The sequence below is a fragment of the Grammomys surdaster genome, unplaced genomic scaffold (assembly GCF_004785775.1).
Source record: "Grammomys surdaster isolate TR1022 unplaced genomic scaffold, NIH_TR_1.0 121427, whole genome shotgun sequence".
NCBI lineage: Eukaryota > Metazoa > Chordata > Mammalia > Rodentia > Muridae > Grammomys > Grammomys surdaster.
Window position 1 is genome coordinate 41,069 of NW_021617232.1, and position 7,903 is coordinate 48,971.

Sequence of the window (7,903 nt, forward strand, 5' to 3'; positions counted from 1 at the left end):
CCAAGTGTATCACTGTGGGGGTGGGCTCTGAGGTCTCATATGTTCATGCTAGCCCAGTGTGGAATGAGAGCCTCTTCCTGGCTGCCTTTAGATAAAGATGTAGAAGTCTCTGCTCCTCCAGCACCCTGTCTACCTGCACACTGGCATGCTTCCTGTTATAATAAACTAAATTCTGAAATTGTAAGCTAGCCTCTCTTACATGTTTCTCTTAGAAGTGTTGCCTTGCTCATGACGTTTCTTCACAACAATGAAGCCCAAACTAAGATACCCAGCACTCCGGATGAAAAGGCGGGTTGTATCTCTGTGAGTTCAAGGCCAGCTTAGTCTACATAGTAAGTTCCAGGGCAGCCAGAGCTGTGCAGACATGTCTTGTTTCAAAACAGAATAAAATAAGAAGAAATGGAGACAGATCCTTTCTTTTGAACTGCCTAACCCCAACAGCATCCTTAGGTTGGTCAGGATGAAACCTAAGAGCATCAAGTTCCCAGGGAAAATACTCACAGCACCTAATAAGAGTGGTTCACAGTAACAGGTGCAGGTGAATCCTGTTGAGGCTGCTAGGCAGCTGGGGACACCTGCATGGGGAGGTGACTGGAGTTCACACCTGTGCTCATGCACATCTGTCACTCTGTGTGATGAATGACTCTCATCAGGAGTCCCCGCCCATCTCTGCTCTTCTTTCCTACGCAATTCTGTATGGCTTGGGTTTGAAGGGATCAAAGAATCAAGAAATGTATAAATTTAATCTTTCCCCACACTACTGATCAGGGATGAAAACTCACATCACCAGTGTGTGTTCTCTGGCACGAGAATCGTCTTTCTTCCAGTGTCCACACTGAACAGGCCTGAGGATGATCACATCTGGTGTCCCACACACCTGTGACATTCATGACCTCATCAGCTCATAGTGTGAGTGAAGGTCAGAGAGGGAGTGAGAGGGTCAGAGATTACATAACTTCTAACACACTATCATCATTATTCTGTATTATAGTTAATTACAGTTCCTCTCCTACTTTGATTGAGTCACTAAAGCAACTGTACCATGCAAGTGGGGACACAAGGAAAGTCCAGTGCAGACAGGGATCAATGCCCTGCTGTCTGTGGTCTCCACAGGGGTCTCCTCCCAGTGGACAAGGGGGTCTCCTGTGCTGAGACAATGACACAGGTCCACATGGACAATCTCAGGCCTGGGAAAGAAGATCCTTGTAATTAAAACACACCGGTTTGGAGCTACAGATGCTTCATCTGGGAAGAAACAGAAGGAGTCTCAGTCCAACCTTGAGGCAGAGAAGACAGATCCTGGGAGAAGAGGCAAAGTCTCCTCTTTACAGATGAGAGTCCTGCACTCAGGCTTGGCAGTGTGAGCCGCCCACCTCTGGTGAACACAGAGCCTGGTCTCTGTGGAGTCCGTGTGGGGCTTGAAGCCCAGCACCTCTGCTTTAAGAAGCATCTCTCTACTGCACCCCTAACTGTTTGTGTCGCCATTGTATTCCCGGAAGTGGCTTTTCTTCTAGAAGACTCCAGGGTCTGACTTCTGAAGAGAAGAAGGAAGAGGAAGGGTAGAGGAGTCTGGCCTGAGGGTCTCTCCTGGTGTTCTGGCAGCTCCTGGGTCAGAACTCGGAGACACCATGACAAACAGCGCTCTGTCCACAGCACAGGATTTAGGCAAAGTCTTAGTCTCCAGGCGGTGAGGTCAGGGGAGGGGAAGCCCAGGGCTGGGGATTCCCCATCTCCCCAGTTTCGCTTCTGCTCCTACCCTGGGTCAGGTCCTTCTGCCTGGACACTGATGATGCGCTGGCAAGTCTCATCCACACTGGGTGACGAGGTCCCAGGGAACCATTCAGCGTGGCCGAGGGCACTAGTTATAAAGTCCATGGAGCCCATGGGACTCAGACGCCCTGGATCCCAGATGGGGTCCATGGTACTGCGCCTGCTGCTTCTGCTGCTGGTGGCCACCCTGGCTCCGACCCAGACCCGCGCGGGTGAGTGCGGGGTCGAGAGGGAAACGGGCTCTGCGGGGAGGGGCAGGGGCGGCACCAGGTCCCCAAGTTGCCCACCGGACCCTCCACCCCTTCTCCACCCGCATCCCAAACCCCATGCCCTGCTCCCCTCTCAGCCCACGCACCCACACGGAGTCCCAGGAGGAGGTCGGGGTCTAACCACGCACCGCCCCCAGGCCCACACTCGCTGCGATATTTCTCCACCATTGTGTCCCAGCCCGGCCTCGGGGAGCCCCGGTACATGGAAGTCGGCTATGTGGATGACACGCAGTTCGTGAGCTTCGACAGCGAAGCGGAGAATCCAAAATATGAGCCGCGCGTGCCGTGGATGGAGCAGGAGGGACCGGAATATTGGGAGGAGCAGACAAGGAATGCCAAGAGCAATGAGCAGGTTTTCCGAGTGAGCTTAAAGAACATTCTCGGCTACTACAACCAGAGCGAGGGCGGTGAGTGACCCTGGGTCGGAGGTCACGAGGCCTCCACGTCCCAACACAGGGGCCTGAGATGTCCCGGGTCCCAAGTCCAAGGTTCGGGAGCAGAACCGACCCGGGTTTCCCTTTCAGTTTGAAGAAGTGGGCGGGGCTGACCGTGGGGTCCTTCAGGCTCTCACACGTTCCAGCACGTGTATGGCTGTGACCTGGGGTCGGATGGGAGCTTCCTCCGCGGGTACAGGCAGTTCGCCTACAACGGCCGTGATTACATCTCCCTGAACGAAGACCTGGAAACGTGGACGGCGGCGGACATGGCAGCGCAGATCACCCGACGCAAGTGGGAGCAGGCTGGTACTGCAGAGAGAAGCAGGGCCTATCTGAAGGGCATGTGCTTGGAGTGGCTCCGCAGATACCTGGAGCTCGGGAAGGAGATGCTGCTGCGCACAGGTGCAGGGGCCGCGGGCAGCTCCTCCCTCTGCCCTCGGGCTGGGGCTCAGTCCTGGGGAACAAGAACCCCTCAGCTGGGGTGATGCCCCTGTCTCAGAGGGAAGAGAGTGTCCCTGGGTCTCCTGATCCTCATCACAGTGACTGCACTGACTCTCCCAGGGCTCAACTTTCTCCCTGGACAGTTCCCAGTCTGTCTCAGGAGAAAAGGAGACAATTTCCTGACAACAGCAGGGGCTCCCTGCTGTCAGCCATGGCCTCTCCCAGGCCGAGTTCTCTGCCCACACCCTCTGTTTGTGGACACTGACTCCTGTCTTGCTGAGTTTGTCACCCCTTACACCTCCAGACCAGAAGTCTCCTTTACCTGATGGGAGACATGGACTCCCCTATACTAGCCTGCTTCCCCCAGTTTCTAGAACTTTCCAAAGAATACATTCTCGCAGATCCCTCCCTGTCTGTGGGGTTTGCACCCCTTCAACAACACAATTCTATTTCTACAGTGGTGAATGGTCACAGGGGCCCTTACGGAGTACCCTGGAGGAATATAAACTGTGGAATTTCTTTTTCTTTTTTATCTCTCTCTCTCTTTCCTTTTTCTTATTTTTTTACCTTCTTTTTTCTTTACTTTTGTTTTTGAAGGCATTATTTTGCTTCTAGTCAGTTTTTGTCTACACTGGAGTGATACTGTTTCTCCATTCCCTTGTATTATCATTTGTATCAGTCTCCACAGACTGGATGATTAAACAAGTTAATTCAGGGATTCCATTTAAGGAGAGATTCTTGTGAGCTTAGACTATTTCCTGTCAGAACTAAACATCAAGAAGCCTCCTGGTCTTTCTCTGCCCCCACAAGTTACAGTGCTCCAACTAGTGAATCAGGAATTACACTTTCTGAGAGACAGGGTCCCAGGGGAGACTGCTAACCTGAATAATTAGAGAAGTTAAATCAGAGTTTTTCTTAAAGGAGTGATTCTTGTGAATTTCAGCTATTTCCTGTCAGAACTAAACATCCAGAAGCCTTCTGCACTTCCTCTGTCCAACAAGTAACACTACTTCCCCTTGTGAATCAGGAACAAGAATCAGGAATTGAGAGACAGGGTCTTCTGCAATCCAGGGCTGGAGTGAGAGGGAAGATTCCCACGCCCTTTGAGCACACTGTGGTCCAGTGAGTGTTGCACTGGGTTGCACAGCACACTCTAGAGATCCTATGGACTACACCTGTATCTTGTCACCTCAGAGGCAGGGGCTGGGAGTCATTTTCTCTGGCTGAGTGTCAGACATTCACCACATTTCTGCTACAAACTTTCTGATGGTGGTTCACTAGAATTGACAGTTATGCTGGTCAGCAAGATGACCACAGTAGTTGAGTCTCAGTGGTGGCACCTTTCAAAGAGCATATGATTCTAATTTCTAATATAGATATCAACTCAAACACATACAAATTATACATCTTCCATTTCGTCTTCCATTCTTTGACAATCTGTCTTATGCTATAGAACATCACAGAAGGCCACCCATGTTGACCCACTGGCTCACATGGATTTCCTCTAAGCTTCTGAGTCCCCGAGGAAAATGTGCAGTTCTGTGCTGAGGGGACCAGCTCTGCCTGCAGGTCACTACTGTGATGACAGTTAAAGTGTTAAACAGATACATAGTTCAGTGTCATGATTGGTTTAAATGTGCATAGCGTAGATTTCAGTTTATCTTGTTAATTGTGGGATTTCTTAAATCTTCCACACAGATCCCCCAAAGGCACATGTGAACCATCACCCCAGATCTGAAGGTGATGTCACCCTGAGGTGCTGGGCCTTGGGCTTCTACCCTGCTGACATCACCCTGACCTGGCAGTTGAATGGGGAGGAGCTGACCCAGGACATGGAGCTTGTGGAGACCAGGCCTTCAGGGGATGGAACCTTCCAGAAGTGGGCATCTGTGGTGGTGCCTCTTGGGAAGTAGCAGGATTATACTTGCCATGTGTACCATGAGGGTCTGTCTGAGCCCCTCACCCTGAGATGGGGTAAGGAGGGTGTGAGTGCAGAGCTGGGGTCAGGGAAAGCTAGAACCTTCTGCAGACACTTAGCTGGTCAGGGCTGAGAGCTGGGGTCATGACCCTCACCTTCATTTCCTGTATCTGTCCTTCCCAGAACCTCCTTCATCCACCAACTCAAACATGGTAATCATTGCTGTTCTGGTTGTCCTTGGAGCTGTGGCCATCATTGGAGCTGTGGTGGCTTTTGTGATGAGAAGGAGAAATGCAGGTAAGAAAGGGCAGGGTCTGAGTTTTCTCTCAGCCTCCTTTAGAAGTGAACTCTCCTCATTAATGGAAAAGCCATCCATACCCCACAGTGCTACTGTCTCCAACTGGGTCTGCTGTCAGTTCTGGGATCTTCCTAGTGTTAAGATCTTCCTTGAACTCTCATAGCTTTTCTTCTCACAGATGGAAAAGGAGGAGACTATGCTCCAGCTCCAGGTTAGTGTGGTGGGGCAGGATTGTCCTGGGACCATTGGAGTGAAGCTGGAGATGTTGAGAGCTCTGGGAATCCATAATAGCTCCTCCAGAGAAATCTTTGGGCCTGAGATGTACCTTGATATGAATACATACATATCCATATCCATATCTATATACATTTGTTTTGTTTTACCCTAGGCCAGCCTCCAGAGCTCTGATATGCCTCTCCCGAATTGTAAAGGTGACCCTGTGGGGCTGGATTGGGGAGGGACAATGTTGGCATGATTGGGTTTCAGGAACTTCCAGAATCCCCTATGAGTGGTGGGTTGTTGGAATGTTGTCTTTACAGTGATGGTTCATTATCTCATTCTCTAGCGTGAAGACAGCAGCCTAGAGTTGACTGAATGACAGCCAGTGTGTTCAGGTCTCTCCTGTGACATCCAGAGCCCTCAGTTTTCTTTAGACAACAGTGTCTGATGTTTCCTGTGAGCCTATTGACTCAGTGTGAATAATTGTGGAGCCCAGTCTTGTGAGAAAAATCACGTGTAGCGGTGGTTCTGGAACCACATGGCAGTGACCCTCGGGGTGGGGGGGATGGTGGAGTCCTGGGGGCTTTCCAAGCTGGCAGGTCCCACATACAGGAGAAAGTCTGAAGTTTCAAAGGCTGGAAGCTTTGGCAGCAGCAGGTCCCAGAAGGCACATGGAGTCCATGAATTTAAGAAGTTTATTGTTCATGGTGTGGTAGTTAGATCTGGAAGTGCACACCCCCAAAAGCCCGGGGGAGCTAGCTTAAATAAGGGAGTGGGAAGAGGGGCTGGGAAAAGGAATGACTTAATTAGCTATGCCCTCCCTACCTTAGGTAACTCATGAATATGGAAATCTGTTAGTCACACTCTCTACCTGGATGATGAAGAGCTACTCTGAGCCAAAGGCATCTGCAAGGTGCAGGCTAATGGGGATGTAGGCGGCTTGTGGGGCTCTGGAATCTGGGGGCTTAGGTAGATATATGCTGTCCCTCACCAGACAATGGTCCACATGTTGGGTCTCCGGCTATCTCAAACCCAGTGCTCTACCGGGGAGACCAAATCATCCCTTTGAAGCCCCACACAGTCTTCCGTGGCCTACCAGGATTCTATCTCAGCACTGCCTGTGTTCCCTTCCACAGCCAACCTTCCTGGCCCAGCCAAACACTAGGGGACATCTGCATCCTGTCAGCTCCAGGTTGCCCTGAGCTGCAGCTCCTCACTTCCACACTGAGAATAAGAATTTGATTGTTAACATCTTGACTTGAGAGTTGATTACTTGTTAATTTCATGGATTGAGATTAATACTTAGGGTTTTTTTTTTTTTGAAGAAATAAATGGCAGATGGAGAACCTTCCAGACAAGAATCTGTGTCACTATGCTGTGTGTATGTCGTGGGACAGGATAAGGCTGTGGGAGCTGAGTTTGAACAGGGCTGTGCCCAGGTAGGCTCAGGGTGTTACTATCACTGCAGGGGTCACTCCTGGGCTGTGTCTCCTCCGGGCTCTGCTCTCTCCATCACTATGAAGTGCAGGCTGACAATCTGTGATCACAAGGACACAGAGATGAGAGATGAACAGGCAGATCACATCCTATACCTGAGACCCTGAGCTGAGATAATTGGCTTAGATTTTTCAAGACATATTTTTAATAAGGGTTCTTAGATCCTTAACCTCTCTTCTAGCACACCACCCACCAAAAGTAGTGGAAAAGAAAGGTTATTAGGATGGGGGGAAGCAGACCTGTTTAGAAATGGTTCTTTGGAGCAAATCCAGTTTCTGTTGTCAGGATATCAGCAGTTCAGTTCACAAGAATCAGCAACAGTAGCTGATCCAGAAGAGGCCAGAAGGCTCAGCTGTTTGCTGTTTAGAAGTAGTTCCTTGGGACAATTTCAGTCTCCAACTGACAGGATACCAGCAGTCCAAGACTGTATTACCAGGATAGCAAACCCAGCAGAAACAGCCAGGGCTCCACCAAATCAGCGTGAGTCAGCAAGAGTGACCAGGAACAGCTGGGACACCAGGAGAAGTTCTCTGCAGTGACTCTTTCATGAAGCAAAGCAAAGATGAAGACATGAGACCGATGTAGCATTGCAAAGCCAGGCTATGCAAACCACTGCATCCTATTACACTCCCTCAAACATCACGTGTCCTCACTCGAGTCTTGCCTTCCAGGAGTCTTGCTTCAGCAAAAATTTACACGAGTCTGTCTTAGCAAAACTTAACTTGAGTCTGTATCAGCTGACATATCCAGAAACTTCCACTTCACTCTGTCAATCAACTCAAGTCTGCAGAAGCTGGTAGAAGCTGCCAGAGCATCACCACAAGTTGTTTGTTTGTTTTGGTGAATTTCTCTCTATGGAGTCATGAGATACCATGACCAATAATCAATGGTAAGGCTTACCAATACCATGCAGCCTCGTCTACTGTCTGCTGGGTTTTATTTATATTTCTTCTAAACATCAAGTGTCCTTTCACATGTCTACTTCAGCAAAACATCCTTTCACCTGTGTGTACTTCAGCAAAACATCATTTGGCGTAACTGACTTTTCGAAGGA

The 7,903-nt window shown here is 49.8% G+C and overlaps 1 pseudogene; it reads left to right on the plus strand.

Annotated features, from left to right (window-relative positions):
- Positions 1–1,774: 1,774 nt before the first annotated feature.
- LOC114636041 lies at positions 1,775–6,609 on the plus strand (annotated as a pseudogene).
- Positions 6,610–7,903: the final 1,294 nt, after the last annotated feature.